We start from the raw sequence: 23,517 nt of genomic DNA on the forward strand, positions 1-23,517 counted from the left end.
AGTGGTCACCCTCTTCAACTCTGCGGTACTTACATTCATGTACACACTGTCCTGAGGACATGCCACGTTCCTCCTATGAATAACACAGGGAATTAATGGCACAAGACCGTCATGGGATGAGGGCCTGCACTATTGACTTGCCAAGAATATCAGGAATACTTGTCAGAAGCCTTTCCCTTAATGGGGGCTTAGTTCTGTTCCTTTCCAGTTTCTTACTATAGGTTCTGTCATTCTCCCGGGGAGAGCAGGGAGGCTCTGGGGAAAGTATGTATTCTCTCTGCCTTTTCTATCTGCTTGCTCTGTTTGCTCTTTGAACTGTTCCCCCTTGTTGTCAACCTGGGGTGAGAAAGGAATGTGCCTCCAGCCATCTGGCTTATCTCTCACTGTGAAAGGGAAAGGTGCGAAGACCCAACAACGTCTTCACAGGCATGGGAACGAACTCCATTATCAGCTCCGTTCTCACAGCAGACTTAATACCTAGGGATTGGCTAGTTCAAACTGACCAGATGAAGTGTTGGGATGGGGTTTGCTTAATGTTCTTTTAACCTATTGATCTGAGCGGGAAACCCTCATATCCTGCCTTCTTTACATGCTGTCAACTTCTCCTAATAAAAGTTCCTCTTGGAATGGAATTGCTCCAAGAGTCTTGCTTTCTTGGGATGAGGTTTTGAAGCGGGTCCTTACAATACTGTTGGATTATGTAGGAAAAGCTAATTCTTCATTCTTTCAGAAATTATAAGGTGAGTACTATATGGCAAGCAGATTATTAATAAACAAAATAAGGATTATAACTCACAGCAGAACACAAGAGTAAGAGTAGAAAGGATTTCCGATACATCAAAGAGGTTTTGTTTTTTTTAAAAAAGGAAGCTTATACAAACTAGTAAATATTATTTTACACAATTTGAAAAGTCCATTGAGAAACTTTGGGTCAATTAAACTTTTTTACTTCATTCTACCTCACAGGGTTGTTGTTATGAGTACATAACTCTGAGCTCCTGGAGGAAAGGCAGGATATACATCTAATGGGAGCATTAATAGATGCACCATTATAATTCATTATACTGGGGCTGTGCTGCAGGGAGTCTTCCAAGCCAGCCACACAATCTTGAAAGGAGACACACCTGCTTTAATGAGGAGGCAACAGCTACTGCATTCACACTCTAGCACATTCCAAAGCACTTCCTACGAAATGAATCTGGAGCTCTGCACATCCCTACAGGACACTACAGGTGAAAAAACCTACAAGTGCTAGAATGATACTCAAAGAACACAGTGATTTTTTCAATGTTGATCCACCCCGAAACAATGAATTCACTGTTAGTTCACAGAACTGGTATACACGCAGTGTGGGCCCATCTATGCAAAAAACAAACAATGAATCATTGATTAAACATCTACCCAGGAAATACACAGTACAGCTGGGGAACGCCATAATATACACAGTATATTTTTGCCACCTTCGCTACAAAAGATGATGCATATTTCTGTCTTATTTGGAGCTAGGATTAAAGGTTTTCTTGCACATCACCCTATGGAAAGGATACTGGATGGTAAAGGGAGTAAGTAAATCCGTATTCCAATACACTGCTTATAAATTTGAATGGGGAAAAGAAGTACGACTGCCACTTTGTTTTATTTTCTGTCCCATGCTCCTGTACACGAGAAGTGGCAGAACAAGACAAAGGAAGCACACAAAGTTGTAATGAATACCACATGCATCCAAAATATAGTTTCCAAGTTAGCTAGTAATGCAGCAGGACAGGTACTCTCAATATGAACCAATTTAAAGGCATTTACAGCCTGAGCTGAAGCACATTTCTTCACAATCCAATTGTGGAGCTTCCCCCAAATGTGTGCACTGGGTGTGATCTAACAGCTATTTCTGGGCAGAAGGCCACATCTGAACTCTGAGTGATGTGCTGCAGGCAGACATGTACAAACATAATGATGGGGAGAGGCGAGATAAAAATGAAATTTCACCCAATTCACATAGAGTTAATTAAAATGGAGTTGATGTTATTGCACTCCAGTCAAACACTTAGCCATGTCACTTTAAAGCTTATGATTGGAGGGTTCTGGGGCTGCCTCCAAAGTTTTCTGAGGTGGTTTGTGCCTCTCTGCTCAAATCAGAACCACTGGTCTGATTGCTATGCATTCTGTGTGAAGTAGAAAGTCCCTCCATGCTTTAAGTTCCCAGTAGATGGAAATGCTTAGCTTACAGTATAGTGGAAGCGTATCTTTTATCAAATGGTACGAACTGACGCTGAAAATGTTCAAGAATTATCAGTTGTTTGCATAATGATAGGCTGGCTGGAATAAAGTAATTCAGTATATGTATCCGCTAGCCTTGTGTACATAGGCCCAGAACAACCTTTCAAGGGCATCTCTGTTGTCTTTAGTGTGCTTTACACAGCCTAACAATGATGTAGGAATCCAGCTTCATTCCATGACGCTGCTATAACATTAAAAGTCCCAGAATTAACTATGAGAAGTCCCAAAGGTGCTTTTCAAAAGGTGAATTGGTTTTTTTTCCCTTGAAAATGTTTCGCTTCTCATCCACGAAACCTTTTCAGTTCTGAAGCACGTTTATCCCAAAGTGCATGGCTATCCCAAAGATGCTTATCAAAAGGCATCTGGACTTGGTTTTTTTCCCCTTGAAAATGTTTCACTTCTCATCCAAGAAGTTTCTTCAGTTTCCTTCTTGGACGAGAAGCGGAACGTTTTCAAGGAAAAAACAGTAAGTCCAATCCTTTACCTAGGGTCAGCTGTCACCAAAATCTTGGTTAGGCAACTATCATAGGGTCTAGGGCAGGAGAACAGAAAAATAGTTTCTAGTTTGATCATTATTGAAACATTCAGTGATCACTTGTAAAATTTTAGACAGGTACATAAAACCATTCATTGTATGGAAATTAATTTTAAACACAATAACAAATCCCTGCCTCGACTGGCTCCCTACTGTTTGCAAAAAAAAAAAAAAAAAAGCCACCAGACCTGTTCACATTAATATAACCTGAAGTGATACATGCCAAAACAAACAATTTCAGTAGGGTTTGAGCCGTGGCGTAAACAATTCAAAGTCTGCAGAATGAGGCAACTACTTCAAAACAAGGAGCTAATGAATCAGAAGTTTTAAAACCATTTTACCTTACTAAAAGCATATGTTTAGACCTGACCAACTGTGCCCCAGATTAATAAAAAGACTGTATTATTTTTACCTTTAGCTCCTGCAAACTAATTTGTATCAAGTATTCGATACCATAACCCAGTCATCATTACTCTGTTTTCCCAAGACAGGTAAACCTGTGGAATTGTTCACATATGAGCAACACACAGACAACTGTATACATTTCAAAAACTTACTATTAAATTTATACTCAGAAACCAAGGAAAGAAGATGGTGCAGATTCTGATTCTTAGTTAATCTTGTTACTATTTGGCTCATGCAAATTTCAGCTAAGAGAACTTTGCCAGCTCTTAAACTGAAAACTGTAGAAGAAATCATGTGTCTCCCAGTATATGATTAGCTGGAAAGTGTGAAGCTGATCTATACATGGCTGAAATTAATCAAAAATTTCTACAACATGACTGATAAAAAAAGTATTACTTTATGCAAATTATGTACATTTGCAGACACCACTGCAAAAGGTAATAGTCATTTCTTTTGTTAAATTCTTGCTCCATATTTTGGAAAAGAATATAAGCAGCCCTGCTTTACTCAATCAGCACTCTCTAGGAAACATTATTAATGAACTGGCAACTTGCAATCAGGAGCTGCATTGTCCAGGATGTGCCAATTATAGTAACATATGATGATTCTGGATATACTATGTTTACCAGTCTTTCAACATTTCTTACTTAATTATCACTGCAGAAGTATTAATCACAGTAAGGTGATTCTCCAACAGGAGACAAATTCTTAAAAATTCATGTGACTGTAGAAGCTGGATCCCCTTTCATGTGGCAAAAATGATCCTGGTGAAATGTTTTGAAAAATAACAGAATATACCAGCAATATTTAGAGGGTTCCATTTATTTGGTGTAGTGGTTAAGGCACCAGGCTAGAAACTGGGAGACTGAGGGTTCGAGTCCAGTCTTAGGTACAAAGCCAATTGGATGACTATGAGCCAGTCACTCTTGGCCCTAGGAAAGAGGCACTGGCAAACCCCTTCTGAAAGATCTTGCCAAGAAAGCTGCAGAGACTTCTCCAGGTATTTGCTAGGACTTGGGAAAACAATTTTTATTCATTCCTGCTTGCATTTAGCTTATTCCCCTTGGTGGTATAACCAGCTAAAGCACTGAAATTGTTTACCACAAAAGTATATAGTGTGTGACATTCTAAACACTGCTGAACTACCTCCCAAAATCTTTCACAATTGGCCACACAGACTAGGGCTCCTGGAAGTTGTAATTTAACATCTGGAGTGCAACATATTTTGATTTAAGATTTGGTTCGATCCTGGGCTCCTAGCTTCTTACTTTTCTCTCTAGATCAAAGTGTGAATGTTCAGCAACATATAGAAATCTCTTCTTAACACTTAGAACATTTAGAAAGGTGCTATAGAAAATAAATCATGCAAGTTTTGAGGTATTGTCATCTACTATTTGTGTTTCTCAATCCACACAACACTGTCAATGAACATATTTCAACAGAGCTTTCTTGCAACACTTGGTGAATTACTTGTTTATAAATCAAAGTTCTGGGGTTGCACTTAAGTATCATCTGGATAGCATTTGAAAAATAAGCTTTCTCAATATTCATGTATGTCAGTGGCTTTATATCTCAGGTTAACTTGCTTCTTAAATAAATGGGACCGGTGTTATTTTTAAAATGTAATGCACACAGTTCTATAATTAAAGTAATTTAGAAAAATACTTATCCACAAAGATTATACAGTTGGGATGGTTGTTTTTTTTCTCTGATTTTCTGGCTTTCTGAATACAAGGAAAAAATACATCTGAAATCTGAAAGGGCCAGTTCAGTGTAGGGCAATAGTTAAACTATTGTACTTAGAACAGAGAGATAAAAATTCAGGTCCATGCTCAACCTATAACCTCAACTAAACACAGCAGACGTAAGGATTCTATAGATAGCATCTGCCAAGGCTATCATTTCCCATACCTGGTGATGTTACTGGCAACATGTCAGTGATACTACAATCCCAAAGGTATGTCTACTGTGCTTTTTAGACTACTATTGTTAAACATCACAGTGAACAACAACAAAAAAAAATCTTTCTCCTATCTGATTCTTCTTCTTCTTGTTGTTGTTGATTGCGAAGTCATCTCCGACCCATCGCGACCCCATGGACAACGTTCCTCCAGGTCTTCCTGTCCTCTACCATCTTCTGGAGTCCATTTAAGTTCACACCTACTGCTTCAGTGACTCCATCCAGCCATCTCATTCTCTGTCGTCCCCTTCTTCTATTGCCCTTAATCTTTCCCAGCATTAGGCCCTTCTCCAGTGAGTCCTTCCTTCTCATTAGGTGGCCAAAGTATTTGAGTTTCAACTTCAGGATCTGGCCTTCTAAAGAGCAGTCGGGGTTGATCTCTTCTAGGACTGACCGGTTTGAACGCCTTGCAGTCCAAGGGACTCGCAGGAGTCTTCTCCAGCACCATAGTTCAAAGGCCTCAATTCTTTGGCGCTCAGCCTTTCTTATGGTCCAACTTTCACAGCCATACATTGCAACTGGGAAAACCATGGCCTGGACTATACGCACTTTTGTTGGCAGGGTGATGTCTCTGCTTTTTAGTATGCTGTCTAGATTTGCCATAGCTTTCCTCCCCAGGAGCAAGCGTCTTTTAATTTCTTGGCTGCAGTCCCCATCTGAGGTGATCTTGGAGCCCAGAAAAATAAAATCTGTCACTACCTCCATTTCTTCCCCATTTATTTGCCAGGAATTGAGAGGGCCGGATGCCATGATTTTGGTTTTCTTAATGTTGAGTTTCAAGCCTACTTTTGCACTCTCCTTTTTCACCCGCATCAAGAGGCTCTTTAGTTCCTCTTCACTTTCTGCCATTAGAGTGGTATCATCTGCATATCTTAGGTTGTTGATATTTCTCCCGGCAATCTTAATTCCAACTTTTAATTCATCTAGCATCTGATTCTTACTTAATATTATTTGTCAAATAATTTACATTGTTCAACTGTGGCATTCACTCTACGAATCCTATAATTTATCAGCAATGTATTCCAACTATTATTCATCGCTTGTCATTCTAGCTCTGACTGCTACTACTATATATATTGGTTGACTGAAATTTTTTATCCTGTGTTTAGTTCCATGGTAGGCCCACTATTTCATAGGAAATCCATAAAATGTAAAATATTGTTTAAAATTAGGAACATCCTTGAAAATAAATATTTTAAAATGGTATTGATTAAACATGCCAATACAGACTTCTAAAAATGTGCTTATAAATCAAGACCATGTTAATATACCCTACTAAATACCTATAAATCTAAAAAAAGCAAAAATATACATCTAATATACTCCTTTCCTACCCACAATAGAAAAGTCAGAATAGCAAAAAAGAGCACAGAATGTAGATGAAGAGATAGCTAAAAGGAAATAAAATGATCATGTGCAAGCAAGGAAAAGATAAAATGAAACTTATGACACTCAAAGAAAGCACAAACGCTTCGATTTATAGCCCAATTTTATACTTGTAAATCAGTTTCCTCTATCCCAATATGCTTATTTCTATCTGAACTTGAATGCCGCAAGCCAACACAAAATTCAAATAAGGTTACTGAACTCAAATACATAAGAGCTGTGTTCTTTTTATAATGCCTATAAAACCTACCGTTTTACTTATGACTTTTCACCTTCATCAGTAAAAGAGTAAAGCACTTAAAACACACACACACAAACAAACACACACACACACACACACACACCAGAGAAAGACAGGGGTACCTACCTTTACAGTTTTAACATCTGCATATCTAGTCTGACAATAGGTATTTCCCCAAAATAGATATCGTACCAGCACTAACCCTGACGTATGGCTCTAGAGATGCATTTCACTGTCACTTTACTGCACGTGGTTCAGAGCAGAGTTCAAAGTCCTATTTAAATAAAACTCCACAGCCCCTTTTCTGAATTGATGTTTTTGCCTTTATGCCAGTCATTCCCCTTCTCTTTGCTCTTACCCTTGCAAAATAATTAGAAAATATTTATGAAAGGGGCACAGTCCTTTTTTATTTATTGCCTATCTTGCTTGACAAGATGAAAGAAGTTTTTCTCTGTTCACTATATGCAAGCACAGGAGCACCCAAATATTTATTCCCTGCTTCTGATTAGACACTTCCACACCCCTCCCACTCTTTGCTGAATTCCTGTTGAAAAGGAGTGAGCCCTCCCCCCAAAAAGCCCCCACATGATTCTTCAGGCTCACAAACCAACACCCTTAGCAGCCCTTGGAAACTATGAAAGTGTCAAAAGCCTATCCTAGGGGTAGGCAACCTTGGCTCTTTTATGACTCGTAGACTTCAACTCCCAAAATTCCTGAGCCAGTAGCTGGCTCAGGAATTCTGGGAGTTGAAGTCCACGAGTCATAAAATAGCCAAGGTTGCCTACCCCTCTGGCAAGACACACTCCCAGCAATCTGCAAAACTTGTCTCACAGCCAAGCTTTGAGAGGGAAAAAAAGAAATAACAGACCATAAGAATCTGAGGATCAGACAAGTACCATAATTGAAATCTGCCATGATATATAGTTGGCAAATTTTCCAACCAAATCTTCTGTGTTGGTTTAACAGCAGAGATATGCAAAATATGAATAGGATAAACGTATTTCCCAAATGATTTTAAACATTTCGGGGAAAGAACCATTTCATCAAAAAGTAGGACTCATAAAATGATCCAATCCATTTTGCAAGAGTTTATCAATGTTACAACATTTTAGAAATCATGTTTTATACTGATATAAACACTTTTTCTCATTTTTAAAGTTTTATCTAAAACATCACAGAGTTAATCATTTCTAATTACTATTGTGTGTATATACACATGTATGTCTGTGTATGCATGTGTGTATGTACAGTATGTATGTGTGTGTACATACACACATATATACGTATATTTGTTGTTGTTGTTAATTGCGAAGTCATGTCCGACCCATCGCGACCCTATGGACAACGTTCCTCCAGGCCTTCCTGTCCTCTACCATCTTCTGGAATCCATTTAAGTTCACGCCTACTGCTTCAGTGACTCCATCCAGCCACTTCATTCTGTCGTCCCCTTCTCCTATTGCTCTCAATCTTTTATATACGTATATATCAATCACTAAATTCAGTTATTAACTTACAGATTGTCTTTACTTAACAACCATCCATTCAGTGACCATTCAAAGTCACGATGGCGCTGAAAAAAATGATACTTACATTGAGCCCTGTAGTAGCCTGGCAATTACATGAACAAAATGTGGGTGCTTGGCCACCTAGGACTAGCAACCTCCTGCCAGCTTCCTCATTGCCTTTGCTTGTTGGAAGATGGCAGAAAGTCATGAGTAGGTCCTTGTTTCACAACCTGCAAGCCTCACTTAAAATGGCCCCATAAACTGCTGGGATTGCCCTCACTAAATGATGAGGTCATATGACATTGCATTTTATGACACCACTATTTAATGATGGAAATTCTGATGCCAATTACCATTATCAACCGAGGACTACCTATAATCTATATTATTCACATTTTAATGCAATAAAACAATTAATAATATCACTTTTTCAGGATGAGCATCAACTGGCTACATCACTTTGATTTAGGGAAGATAGAAACATCAAAAATTATAACACAATTTCATAAATTCAAGTCTGGAACATTTTAGTTCTTTGAACAAAACAAAACAAAAAAGACAATTGGGGTCTCCCTACCAAAAATGTTTCTACTCATAGCTGTAGTCATCATGGAACAGAAGCCCTTAGATCAGGGGTGTCAAACTGCTGGCCCGTGGGCCAGACGCATCATCCAGAAGCCGCGCCCACCCTATTGCCGGCAATGGCAAAACCATCCCGATACGTTGCGCGATGTCACGTGACCTGTCTGCCTTAGATGCTATTTGAGGTTTTATATTTTATAGAAACAATAGTGAATGAGCAATATATTTATTCTGTATTAGTGGGCCTCCAGCCAGCAGCTTGGTCTAGTTAAATATACAATAAAACTGACAGAAAATTCCTCAACCTAGTATTTAACACGGCATTCTGACTAAATAACAAACAACATATAAGTTACAGGCACACAAAAAAGCAGAACATTATTTTTCAATTAACTTATGTAAATTCAAAATAAATGAAAAAAATGAATTAATCTGAAATATCGCAGCAGTCTTATGTACTATTCAAAATTAGATATTCAATTTATATTGTTGGGACTTCCCCACCCCTTTTTCTCTTTTTTACTGTTTTATCAGCAGAAGGGAGTGGTTTGAAATATACACTGTCGTTGGATCAAACATTACTATCCCTAGGGGAAGTGCATTGACTCCGAAACAAAGGACACTTGCAATACATTGAAGTAATCTGATTGTATACAATTCTGTAACCTGTGTTATTTTAAGAACAAGCTTTTGTTTAAACTGGGTGTTTCTTTGGCAAAGTCATTTTTTGTTATTATGGTGAGATTCTTGATAAAATATGTCATTTGTTTGCAATGCTTTGAAAAATTATATTATTTGAAATGTTACAATGCTGAGCATATACATTTAGATGGTGCAGTCCAGGCATCATTCATATATAATTTTGCATATTTTTTTAAAAAGCACATTGTTTCCATAAGCTGGCTCCATTATTATGGAATCTTGGGCTTGTATTATCTACAGGTTGGGAAAGACTGATATTCCCAGGATAAGTCTGCAAGTGAAAACTTATATAACCTAATATTTTTTTTCCTGTAACTAAATATGAATTTAAGGTTGCCATATTTATTATGTTTCTATGTCATAAAACTACTAAAATCAGTGGCATAGAACTAACAGCATTTTTCAAGCCAACAAAAAAAAAAGAAACAACTGTAAATTAAAAAGCTACCTTGCAATGATTCATTGCAAAATTATTTTTGTGCTTTCTACAGTAATTTACTTCTCGGTTGGATATATATCCTACTTTTCCTCTAGAAATCTATGACAGTATACACAGCACCTTCTATTTTACCCATATAACAACCCTGCGAGGTAGATCAGACTTAGAGAATGACTTGCCTAAAGATACCCAATTAGCTTCCATAGCCAAGCATGGAGTTGTGATCTGGATTTCCCTGATAACAATCCATTGCTATACCACAATGATTCCCTGTGACTGTTTAAATCTACTGATAAATCATGGGCTGTAAGAACTTTAATGTTTGTTTCCCAATAATGAATACATAAGATTTTGCATTTTAAAGGAACTTCAAAATATTATAGTTCATATATAGATTGTAATTCAGAATATTTTCTTTATCATATAAGCATAAACTTCAAAGGATTAAACGTTAGCATTAAAACAATGAGAAACAAAAGTTCAAGAACATATACTCATACAAGAGTCATAACTAGATATGATACAATTGAAAATATCAGCCCTCTGTAGCTATTAGATAAAATCTGCCTTCACTGCCAATATGGATGCTCTGTTTAAAGTATTAGTATTCCTAATCATAGCATGTCTTCTGTTTACCCAAATGTTGAGACTCAGAATGTTTTCTCTATACTGTAACAACTCAAAACTCCCTTTATAGCACACTTATAGAAAAGTACTACACTGTAGCTGCTCTTTCTCTTCAGATAGTACTATCGTTTAAGCCTTTCTATTTATAATCTCACTGTCAGACCAAAATAACCTTGGAAGCATGTATATAGATCTGTATCATTGTTTTAGCTTGTTTCAAATAAGTCTGGTCTTCATTCTGTAATTGTATTATGTTGCTGTGTAGGTTTTTCTCCCCTCTCATTGTAGATCCCTTTGAAGGGGCCTCCACTTGACAAAAAAACCATCTCAATAAATCAACTGCTGGTAATCCTGACATATCCACTTCAGCTAATTCAAGAACCTACATTAAGCAGCTTTACCATTTTTAAAATAACCTAATTCAGTAATGGAGTAATCTGCTCTACACAATGGAAGTCTGCATTCATATCAACTTAATTGCAGTGTTAGATATCATAATAGCAAAAAGTACCAACTAGAGATATTGTTGTTCCAGTGGTGTCCCCCAATTTCTACAATTCCAATTCCACTTTATTGGCTTTTAAATGGATTTTGAAAAGCTTTTTAGCTGCTTTTAACTAATATCCTGGGCTGAGTATTCTATATTTTAACTTCCATTATGCAGGATGTTTATGTTGTATAAACACCTCCTTTCAAATCAAAGAATGTGGAGTTGCAAAGCACTGCTACTACAACTGATTTTTCTTAAAATGAAAAGGTAGTAGAATACAATAAGTAGAATGAAGTAGCAGAATGGATAAAGGTGCAGCAAGAAGTGAAGACACCTGGGCTGTCTAGACTCTAGAAGATTAATAAGTCGGGAGTGACTTTGCAAAGATTAGTTTAAATCCTACCACAGAATAGCAGATTTCATCTATTTGGACACAAAAGGCCATGGTCCACTTCAGGGCAAATCTATCATTTTTTTACAATGGAGATGAGTTGGTATTCAGATAGCATGAATAGTTGTTGTTGTTGTTGTTGCTGTTGTTGTTGTTGTTGTTGTTATTATTATTATTATTATTATTATGGATCATCACAGTCAGCCAGATGTTCAGACTGGATTTGACATTTTGTCTACCTATCGAGTCCTTACCCAGGAATAATAATAATAATAATAATAATAATAATAATAATAATAATAATAATAATAATGATGATGATGATGATGATGATGATGATGATGATGATGATGATTACTATTGGAAGGGACCTTGGAGGTCATCTAGTCCAACCCCCTGCTCAGGCAGGAAACCCTATACCATTTCGGACAAATGCCTGTCCAGTTTCTTCTTAAAAACTTCCAGTGTGGGCGCATTCACCGTTTCTGGAGGCAGGTTGTTCCACTGGTTAATTGTTCTAACTGTCAGGAAGTTTCTCCTTAGTTCTAAGCTGCTTTTCTCCTTGATGAGTTTCCATCCGTTGCTTCTTGTCCTGCCCTCAGGGGTTTTGAAGAATAGTTTGACTTTCTCTTCTTTCTGGCAGCCCCTGAGATATTGTAACACTGCTATCATGTCCCCCCTCATCCTTCTCTTCGTTAAACTAGACATACCCAATTCCAGCAACCGTTCCTTATATGCTTTAGCCTCCAGTCCTCTAATCATCTTTGTTGCTCTTCTCTGTACTCTTTCTAGAGTCTCAACATCTTTTTTACATCGTGGTGACCAAAACTGGATGCAGTATTCCAAGTGTGGCCTTACCAAGGCATTGTAAAGTGGTATTAATACTTCACGTGATCTTGATTCTATCCTCTGTTAATGCAGCCTAGCACTGTGTTGGCTTTTTTGGCAGCTGCAGCACACTGCTGGCTCATATTTAAATGATTGTCTACTAGGACTCCGAGATCCCTCTCACAGTTACTACTATTGAGCAAGGTATCCCTTATACTATACCTGTACATTTGGTTTTTCTTGCCTAAATGTAGAACCTTACTTTTTTCACCACTGAATTTCATTTTGTTAGATTGCGCCCTGTGTTCAGATCTGTCCACATCCTCCTGTATCCTAAGCCTGTCTTCTGGAGTGTTGGCTATTCCTGCCAGCTTGGTGTCGTTTGCAAATTTGATGAGTTCCCCATCTATCCCCTCGTCCAGATCGTTGATGAAGATGTTGAAGAGCACTGGGCCCAGAACAGAGCCCTGGGGCACCCCACTACACACTTCCCTCCATGTAGATGCGGTACCATTGAGGACCACACACTGAGTACGGCCGGTCAGCCAGTTACGGATTCATCTGGTGGTGATGCTGTCTACCCACATTTTTCTATCTCCTCAAGTAGTAGGTTGTGGTCTACTTTATCAAATGCCTTACTGAAGTCCAAGTAAATTATATCCACAGCATTCCGCTGGTCCACTAATTTTGTCACTTGGTCAAAGAATGCAATAAGATTTGTCTGGCATGATCTGTTTTTGACAAACACGTATTGGCTTTTAGTAATGACTTTGTTTGCCTGTAGGTATTCGCTGATCCATTGTTTGATTATCTTTTCCAGAATCTTCCCAGGTATTGAGGTCAGGCTGATAGGTCTGTAATTTCCTGGGTCCTTTTTTTTTTTCCTTTTTTGAAGATGGGAACTACATCAGCTCTTTTCCAGTCCTCTGGTAGTTTCCCAGTGCTCCAGGATCTTTGAAAAATATAGTTCAGTGGTTCTGAGATCACATCTGCCAGTTCCTTAAGAACCTTGGGGTGTAATCCATCTGGTCCTGGTGATTTGAACTCGTCTAGGCTGGACAGGTGTTCACTTACCATTTTCTTGCCTATCTTAACTTGTATTTCTATTTTGTTTTTTTATGGCACTATTTTTGATAGGTTGGTCTGTTTTTTCCCTTTGTGTAAAAGCAGATGTAAAAAATGAGTTAAATAGTTCTGCTTTCTCCCTGTTGCTTGTCACCTTCTTGCCACTTTCCCCCACTAATGGACCAATCATTTCCTTCACTTTCTTCTTGTTTTTTACATGTTGAAAGAAGCTTTTTTTGTTATTTTTGACTTTGGTCGCAAGCCTTAGTTCATTTTGAGCCTTGGCTTTCCTCACTTCATCTTTGCAGGCTCAGGCTATTTGCTGATATTCTGACTTAGTTATGTTCCCCTCTTTCCACTTTCTATACTTGTCCTTTTTATCTTTCAATTGATCAGAGAGTTCTTTCTGCAGCCATGCTGGTTTCTTTTGAGAGCTGTTATTTTTCCTCTTTGTTGGTATTGTGCTAGACTGGGCCTTTATTATCTCACTTTTCAAAATTTCCCAAGCCTCTTGAGTTGTTTTCCCCTGGAGGATTCTCATCCATGGAATCCTTCCCAAACCCTCTCTAAGTTTATTGAAATTAACTCTCTTGAAGTCCAAGACTCTAGTTTGACTGTGTTCTATTGCTTCTGCTTCCATAATATTGAATTCCAACATTGCATGATCACTTCCTCCCAAGGTTCCTGTGGTTTCAACACCTTCTATCATTTCATCTCTATTAATGAGAATTAGGTCCAAAATGGCTAATCCCCTAATTCCCTTCTCTACTTTTTGGGAGACAAAGTTGTCTGCTAGGTTTGTCAGGAATCTGTTTGATCTTCCACTTGGTGCAGAGTTTGTCTCCCAGTTGATGTCAGGGTAGTTAAAGTCCCCCATTACTATTGTGATGTGCTTCCTACATACCTTAGTTAGCTGACTAGCAAAAAGTTCATCTATTTCCTGTGTTTGGTTGGGTGGCCTATAGTATACACCTATGGCAATGTTGTCCCCCCCCCTTTTTATATTGACCCATATGCATTCAGGACAGTTTTCATCATTGTTGTGCTCTATTTCTGTAGAGATGTAGTTATTTCTTATATAGAGAGCAACTCCACCTCCTCTTTTATTTGGTTTGTTTCTTTTAAATAATTTAAATCCCTCTAGCTGTGTGTTCCATTTGTGGGTTTTGTCCCACCATGTTTCCATTATGGCAACAATATCATATCTGCCCTCATTAACCTGAATTTCTCGTTCACTCTGTTTGCTGTTCATACTCTGTGCATTTGTGTATAGACATTTGAGTCCTTTATGACCGACCCTGTGTTTACTTCCTACATAACCTGTGTGGTGCCTGAGTTCCCCTAATGTCTTACCACCTATTTGGTTAGTGCACTTTGTGTAGCACTCACTATTAAGAGCTTGATTTTGCTTGACAGCAAGGTTGATGTTCTTGTCCACACACAGATCTATGTTACATGCACTGATAATGAAGTATTGCACAAAGGAAACTTCAGCTGCTGGTTGATACTGGCAAAATGTATCTGATTTAAAAATACTCAGTGAAAGTGACAACGCTAGGAAACTATAGGTTGATACCATGCTACCTACAATGTTTAAATTACTCAGAGGCATAACAGCAGACAACATCCAATATTATTTAGAAGAAAGTAACATCCTCCCAGTAGAACAGAAAGGAAATAAAAGGAAAAGCAGGATGTTTTGTATATCAACTTCTGATTGATAAAATGATTCTGGAGAACTGCAAAAGGAAAAAAAAATACATATGGTGTAGATTGATGATAAAAAGGTGCTTAATTCCTTCCCATATAGTTAGTTTGGAAACAATTGGCATCAGTGAAAACATCTGAATGTTTATAGAAAAAATAATGAAACAGAGGAAAACAAAATTGGTGGTTGGAAAGGAAAAATATAGGCTTGTCCACATTAGGAGAGTTATTATGACTCATTATCACCCTTATTATTTGCTATGGAGCTGCTCTGTTTGCCTTTTAGTGATTTTGAAGAAAACATATACTGGTTATCAAACAGCAAAAAATGCTTATAAAATCCAACATTTGCTTTGAATGATTTGAATGATTTGAAGCTATAGGGAAAATTAGAAATCAAAATTCAGTCACTGACAAACACTGTAAAACCTTTTAGCAGAGATATAGCAATCGAATTTGACCTAGAGGAACATCCTACATTAGCCATAAATTGAGGTAAAATTACAAATAGTAATGGAATTGAAATATCAAATCACCGAACCATCAGGAACCATCAGGATGAAGCCTACAAATATCTAGGGATTTTATAGTTGGATAACATAAGCATGGGTAAATTAAAAACATGATTAGTAAAGAATACATCGAATGAGAAAATTGCTAAAGACAAAATTGAACCCCTGGGCCATACCTGTGACACAACTCATTATTTGAATTATTAATTGAACACAAGCTGAACTGGACAGTTTGGATTGAAAAACAAGAAAAGCCATTACTATTCACTATGCATTATATATCCCATAGAGATATTGACAGATTATACCTGCCCCAGAGAAATGAAGGCAAAGGTTTACTTTAGGTCAAATAAACCGTCCAACAAGTAAAGTATGAACTGGCTATTATACCAAAGACAAGTCAATTTCTACAAAAGATCAAGAGGAAAGTGCATAAAGATAAAACCTGGCAATGGCTTATAACTGGAACATTTAAAAAAAGAAAAGAAACTGATGGCCCAAGGCTTCCAGTATGAGGGATGGGGTGAGAGGTAGGCAGGGAGGAAGCACTGCAGTATACCTGCAATCTTTCATAAAGGCAAAGGACCACCGGGGGGGGGGGGTACTGCTGTGGCCATAACAGTGGAACCAGGTTCTAAGTAGCTTTGGGGGGGGGTCATCCATAACTTTGAATAATAACCTGTCAATAAGCAAGGACTATACCTATATCCTTGTGTCTGTCTTCCCTTTGCATATTTTACTGTATATTGGCAGAACTTTTGTATATTTTATCAATATCTGTATAAGTTATGATTCCAAATCAGCTGACCAAACAGAAAGCAGGCTGTACTAGCTGTCCACCCAGCCATCCCAATTCGTAATTTTTAATTGCATTCTAATTTCAATTCCACATGGGTCTTGCCAGCATGAATATATACCCCAAGGTTCTTTTTGTCCTCCCCACTCTCCTAGTTGTATTTTGTGTTTTAGGAGGAAGTCAAGAACTTAAAAAAAAACCCATAACCTATTTTTATAAATTAGGAAAGGATCTACTTTTACTACATCTCTGGGTTTCATTTTGGTGATAAAAAATTACGAGAGAGAATAAAACCTCGTCTGAAAACCCTGAGACCTTCACTCAGTTTCTGTGGCTTTAAGGCAGCCTTATACAGGTAGTCCTTGATTTACGATCAGGTGCTTAGCGGTCATTTAAAGTTACGACAGACCTCCCCAAGGCTACTTATGGATTCCCCCTGCCATCACAGGATTGCACTTTGGATGCTTGGTAACTTTTCAGCTGTTTGTAAAATTTTGTGGTCACAGGATCGTGATTTATGATTTTTTTTCCCTGGAAGCTGGAGTTTACTTCCAGTTTCCAGCAAAATACACCCATTGTGAACAATGAATTTGTCACAATAAAGATTGTAAAATTGGGTACAATCACATAGTGACCCATTTAATGACCAGCACAACTTACAACCATAATTCTTGGCTCGATTTACAGTTGTAAGTCAAAGACTACCTGTATCAAATCATATTATTAGTACATTTCAGCTCAGCATTTCTCTGGCCACATGCCATCCCCGCAATTGTATAGAAGCTAGGAAAAGACTGAATTAAATTATACTAAAGGTCTGACTGCATATAAGAACTATGTACATCCCAATTTCCAGTGTCCAACTATAAACCAGCATCTAGCAGACCCTTAGATAAGCAGTTAGAAGGGTGATATTTTTATGGGAAGCTCCTTAGGAACCCCAGGACTTCAGAGTAGACTAGAAAATCAAAAAGCATTCTAGAAAAAAAGGCAATGGCAATCTATTGATGCTAAGAAAACTATTTGGAAATATCTATGAATTCCTGAGAGGTTGAGTTGAACTCAAGAGGACTTTACCTTTACCAGCAGTTAATTACTATCTGTATTAACAACCTACACAAATGTCTAATTCAGTGTTGCTTTATTCTTCAATAATATAAATCAGTTTATTTAGTGTCTGAAAATATTCTGCAAAGTCTCTAATACAAACTTATAATTTTTGTCATTTTTACCCTCAGAGCTTGAAAGAAACAAAGGCAGAAAAACAAACTGATGAATTAAATAAAGTGTCGTGCCAATAGTGACTCCAGATTGTGAGAGCCAATTCACAGAAAGTTGCCCTAATTAACTTGGTCAGACATAAATCTGCGATGAAGGGTTTTGCCCCTGATTCTAGCCCCCAGAATGTTAGGGTACACTTCAGAATGAAGCACCACTTTTGTTTGTTTTCTAAGAATTATGACAGCATTGGGAAGCAGCCATGCTTCAAAGCAAATTGCAAGCTTCCAGCACAGGAATTGGTACACTGCTCTGAAATATGCCAGAAGTATTTCCCTTTTCTGTTTTTGATCTAGAACACGGGTGTCAAACTCGCAACGTCACGTGACGTGTCGCGACGTATCATGACTTGTTTGCCATTGCCGACAATGGGGTGGGCGCCATTTTGCTATGATGCATCCGGCCTGTAGGCCGGCAGTTTGATACCACTGATCTAGAAGAATCCTTTTAAAACGTATAAATTGATAGACACTGAGAAAGATAACCACAAGTACTTAACACTCATGGATATCAGAAGCAAAGTTCTGAAGTATGACAATCAACACAAATGCTTTTAAAAATATTCTAGTGTGTGTATTCATAAAAAATAAGACATTTTCTAATTTGTTGTTTCATGCAAAAATGAGGTTTGCTGGATGCATACATAATGTCATAGTGTGTGTCTTCTTCTTTTAGAAGTGCCACACATGATCAATTCCATTGTAGATGTTAAAAGAAGTCTGCATTTCATCGTATTGTATGTCAAAAACATGGCTTAATATTAACCGTAATATGGCTTAATGTTAAATAAGGACTAGAGTTGGATATCATTTGGACCAAAGGAAATTGGGTTTTTTATTAGTTGTATTCATTTATAACATAAAATGTGAAAATACAAAAGCAAATAGTTGGGGACAACAGTAGAAAAAGGGAAAACAAAAAAGGTGTGAAGAATGGGAGGGGAAGAAAAAAAGGCATTGACTTCCGACTCTCTCTGTTGCAGTAAAATCAGATATTAAAATCAGATCTCAACTTTTTACATTTTATATAATAGTATGCACTAGCCATTTCTATAGTGGGAAATCAGTCTAATTGGTTAAACCCAAAATCATGATATCATTTTTTCCCACCTTAAGCACAAAGTCCAGAAGCAGTTTCCAAGTAGAAATAAAAGTACTTATGTTCTTTTCTTTAACCAGCACAGTCAATTTGACCATCTCTGCTAATTCCATCAGCTTTTGTAACCATTCGTCCATGGCAGGAATTGAGGCATCCTTCCACTTTTGTGCATAGAGCAATCTTGCTGATGTCACCATAAATAAAATCAGAGTTCCAAATTTTTTTCCCAGTTCTCTTTCCATTAGACATATCTTTGGTAAAACATTCGTTTTAATTACTGAAATTCTGCCCAGTAATGATAAATGTAGTTTGTCCCATCTTTGTAAATCCTTTTTTATATCATTCCAAAGAGGTACATAATTATTTTGAAAGAGTTTTGTATTTGTGTTTGTCACCATAACCCCCAAATATTTCATCTTTTTCTCAACCTTGAAACCAGACCTTTTACTCAATATGTCACCATCCTGGGAGGACATATTCTTGATCAACACTGTTGTTTTCTGTTTATTTTAAAAGCTGCTAGAACCCCAAACTCATTTAATTTCCTCAACATATATTCTATCTTATTTGGGGGGGTCCTGCAGGAATATAACCAAGTCATCAGCAAATGCCCTCAATTTGTAAACTTCTTTCTTGATATTTATACCCATTATTCTCTCATCTTGCCTAATGTCTCTATTTAAAACTTCCAACACCAAAATAAACAAGGGTTTGGACAAGGACATTGTTGATAGAAAGGAAATTGCTTTATTCACTATTCTATTTGAGCTGGAGGTTTTTTTAAAAAAAGAAAACTCTAGTCATATACAAATTGCTGGAACATAATGGAAACATCACAGGATTCAAGACAAAGTGCAAATGTTGACCAAGAAATTAAAGTTATCAGGAACACTCAAGAGGTTCATTCACTTCCCACTACTCCTTTAGGAGAGTCACTAAAATACAAATTATTTGACATATTTAAAAAAAATTCTAGTTCAAGTCTCCTAGCATGCCAATTGCATAAACTCCCATTCAAAAGTAAATTATGGAATGTACATATGGATCTGGTCAAACCATTATAAAGGGAAAGGTTTCCTCTACCCAGTCCAATACACAGCCAACCACAACACAAAAACAAGTCCTGCCCTACATCAAAGGAACTTCCAAAATGGCTGCCAGAATACTGCAACCCCTGGGAATAATGATAGCTCACAAACCCACATTTATACTCAAAAAAGAGCTATCTAAAGTTAAAGACAAAATACAGAAGGAAGACAACAGCAACATAGCATACAAAATTAATTGCAACAATTGTAGCCAGTTATGTGGTACAAACAGGAAGGCAATTGAAAACAAGGGTTCATGAACATCAACTAGCCGTTAAACGGAACGACCAAAAATCCCTGATCTCATAATAATAAACACCAGTTCAATTGGGAAGGAACAAAAGTCATTGGGCATGCCAACACCGCCACACATGTGAATTTATTGAAGCCTGGTATTCTACCAAAGGAGCAATTAACAAGTATATTGATTTAGATCCAGCATATGAATATGTAAGAAACCAGACCATTCAAACTGCCAATCATCAAGAGAACCAATCAGCTGCTCAGAATTTAAATATAGCCAGGCACACAAGACATTTATAAGCTAAGAAAAACAGGACAAGAAAATCCTGCTGCTGATGTTACCTAGTCTGGTAAGTTCAGAAACTAAATTGAAACCAGCTTCAAGAGCAAACCACTGCCAAAATCCTTGGCTTCATTTCTTCACCAAGGGAATCAGTCTTGTCCAAAGACATTTTCTTTGTCCAGTAAGACTATACGTCAAGGCGCACGGGATGCTGTTACCTTCCCAGTGAAGTGGTACCTATTTATCTACCCTTATTTGCATGCTTTCAAACTGCTAGATGGGCAGGAGTAATGGGAGCTCACCCCATCATGCAGCACTGGGATCTTGAATCCTGTCAGCTTTCCATCTGACAAACTTAAGGCCTTTAACCGCCGAGCCACCGTGTCCTCCTCACCATTATAGTGAACAGCAATTCTTTTCCACTTTAATCAAATGGAAGCTATGTAAACCTTCGTATTTACAAAAATGACTGAAAGTCATGTTTATCTGATTTATACAGCTACTAATCTCACACAAGTGGCTCTGGAGGCCCTACCGAAAACCCACCACATCTCATGCTAGGCTCATTTTAGGAAAAGTGTTTTTTTTTTCTTCCTAGTGCAGGGTCTGCTTATTTTTTGGACCAATCAAGGGTTGATCCATTGGTTATGACCAGGAATTGACCAACCAGCATATTGTCAAGTCTCACATCATGGGCTGAATGATTGGCCCAGAGTCATCCAGCTGGCTTTATGCCTAAGGTGAGGTTAGAATGCACAGTTTCTGGTCTCTAGCCTGCTGTCTTAACCACTAATCAAACCAGTTCTCTTTAAGAAAGCAGAATCTATGCAGCTTTAAATTGATAGGTTTAGGTTGCGATATAGGGGATTCTCCTTTATTTTAATGGGCAAGAAAGCTCTGAAGTAATTTGCACAAGTTCAACTTTAAATACCAAAAATCTTGGGAATAAAAAGTGACAGTTTTACACAAAACACTGCCACTTGCAGAGCCACAAATAACATTAACACCAAAGTGTGGAAGAAAATGTATTCTGTGAAGTTCATGAAGAGTATCTAATTCTGGAATTTTTCTGTTTAGGAAAAACTGCAGTTTTTTTGTAATCTGTATAATTGTTTGTTTCAAGCTTTTATTACTGTAAAATTAATAGTTTAAAACAGGAGTAATCCTTCACTCCCATCTCATGTATTTCACTTACACGCTAACTACAAACACATTCCTAACATTCCACTGGAGAAAACTCTTATCCTGGGTAAAATAGAGCATGTAGGAATACTCCTGGGAGGGGGAGAGGACTAGCTTAAGGATTTTTTTTTGCAAGCACCTAGTCAGAAATATCCAATCAATCAGAATAATCAAAAATCTTAAAAACTGGTGAACTGCTGATTTGTGCAAGGGAACCTGGTTATGCTGTGCTGAAACATGAGTACTTGACCTTTATTTCTCATTAGCATTTTGTTAAATTGCAGTAATGGCAGAGCATATTTTGAACATAATACTTCAATATGTCAGAATAAGAGAGTAGAAAGATCACACGCTGATTGTTTGCGTGATAATGAATTTTCCTCTTCTATTCTGATTGCCACAATCATCCATGTCTACGAAAATCAACCTCTCACATAAAAACAGATTAAAAGATACAAAATTGCACCTGCTTTCAAACCTGATGCTAGTAAATTAAATCTAGAAGGCTTTGGGTAAGTCTGTTTTCACTCGCTAGAATAAATAGATTGAAAAACAAAACCAGTTAAAGAACTTTGCAAAGACTTGCATAGTTGTCATTATTGGAAAGCACAGGAGTATGTAGCAGTATGATGTAACATGGCACCAATGCAGAATTCTAGATACTAGGAACAATGGACATTATGCAAGAGACCTTTCAGTTCTGCAGTCAGGCCTTCCTTTGATCTTCTCTCAAACTCCATGTGTACAAGCCAAATCAGTTCAAAAGGAAACCTGAGGACTTTGCAGGGATAGAAAAGGGAGCAGAATGACCCATTTGATGCAATTCATGACTAGGAGAAGGGATTATGGATTTTATTCTCTTCCTTTTGAAGCTAAACATGTTGCTGCAAATACTAACCCAGGGTTCGTAAGTAGAGCCAGAAACTGATTTGCTAATCATAATTAGGTCTAATGCTCAGAAATTCTTAATGTTGGTATTATATAATAGTTCACCATTGTTATCTGAGAAAAGGAAATAAAAAGGGAATCTGAACACAATACATTAGCCTTAAGGCAAATTAATATCAGGAATATAATTCAAAGCAACAAACATTGTTGGAGATGGGCATATTCTGTGGAATTCAGAATGCCAATTATAATGCTTAAACTCTTTCTTATTGGAAACTTAGCCTTTAAAGTGGTACTCTGAAGAAGCCAGAACTTCAACTAAAAGCATTCCAATCCAGAGATTAATGGTGCCACCTGCTAACAATTTTTCTGCCCTAAATAGACCTTGCAACTCTGCCAAACTTATAGAATCAGTTGTCAACTGATTCAGAAATTTTTACCATGATGTTTGTAACCTATTAGTACCTAAATTAACTGAATTTTGCTACAAAGTAATCCATTTCCTTATTTCTTTTACACCGGTTCCGCTGTTATGATTCTTAAACCTACCAATTGTTTATTTATTTTAAAAATATTAATAGCCCACCTCTGGGCAGAGAACAAGTATAAGGTCAAAAAAATATAAAAACAAAGCACAAAAGCTAGTCCTCGTTTAATGTCTGCCTCAGGTAGCCTCTACTTGCAGTTATGATGTTGGGGGGAAAGGTATAGGAATGGAAGCTATATCTGAGAAGACCCGTAGTCTGGATCATGCCCTTAGGGAAAGGTGTGATAACAACTATGACTGAGGAACAGTCAGTTTTTCAGGAGCAGGTTCCTAGAAGTAATAAGGCATATTTTCTTCTTGAGCATCTAACTGGCCATTTTATGTCTCGGTCCCAAGAAGCATTTGAGAGTATTTAAGGCTCCAACCAACTGCACCATGAATACATAACTTTAATTCACCAATTTGCTAGAAGCTGGGGATAATGTAATAAGGCCACTGGAAAGCTAATTCACCAAAACACTTAAA

The 23,517-nt window shown here is 37.5% G+C and overlaps 1 protein-coding gene across 7 annotated transcripts in view; it reads right to left on the minus strand.

The window, feature by feature from the left end:
• Nucleotides 1–23,517, minus strand: part of COBLL1 (cordon-bleu WH2 repeat protein like 1) — a 120,706-nt gene that overhangs the window by 58,075 nt on the left and 39,114 nt on the right. Inside the window, exon 1 of one of the 7 annotated variants that reach the window (XM_039352792.1) lies at nucleotides 6,928–7,066. The exons of the other annotated variants lie outside the window; for them this stretch is intronic. The gene's annotated coding sequence lies outside the window, so the exon portion shown is untranslated. Of the gene's footprint in view, nucleotides 1–6,927; nucleotides 7,067–23,517 lie in introns of those variants that run through there. 7 annotated transcript variants of the gene reach the window in all.

This window comes from Crotalus tigris, unplaced genomic scaffold (assembly GCF_016545835.1).
Source record: "Crotalus tigris isolate CLP2741 ecotype Arizona unplaced genomic scaffold, ASM1654583v1 scf7180000018477.2129921, whole genome shotgun sequence".
NCBI classification, from domain to species: domain Eukaryota; kingdom Metazoa; phylum Chordata; class Lepidosauria; order Squamata; family Viperidae; genus Crotalus; species Crotalus tigris.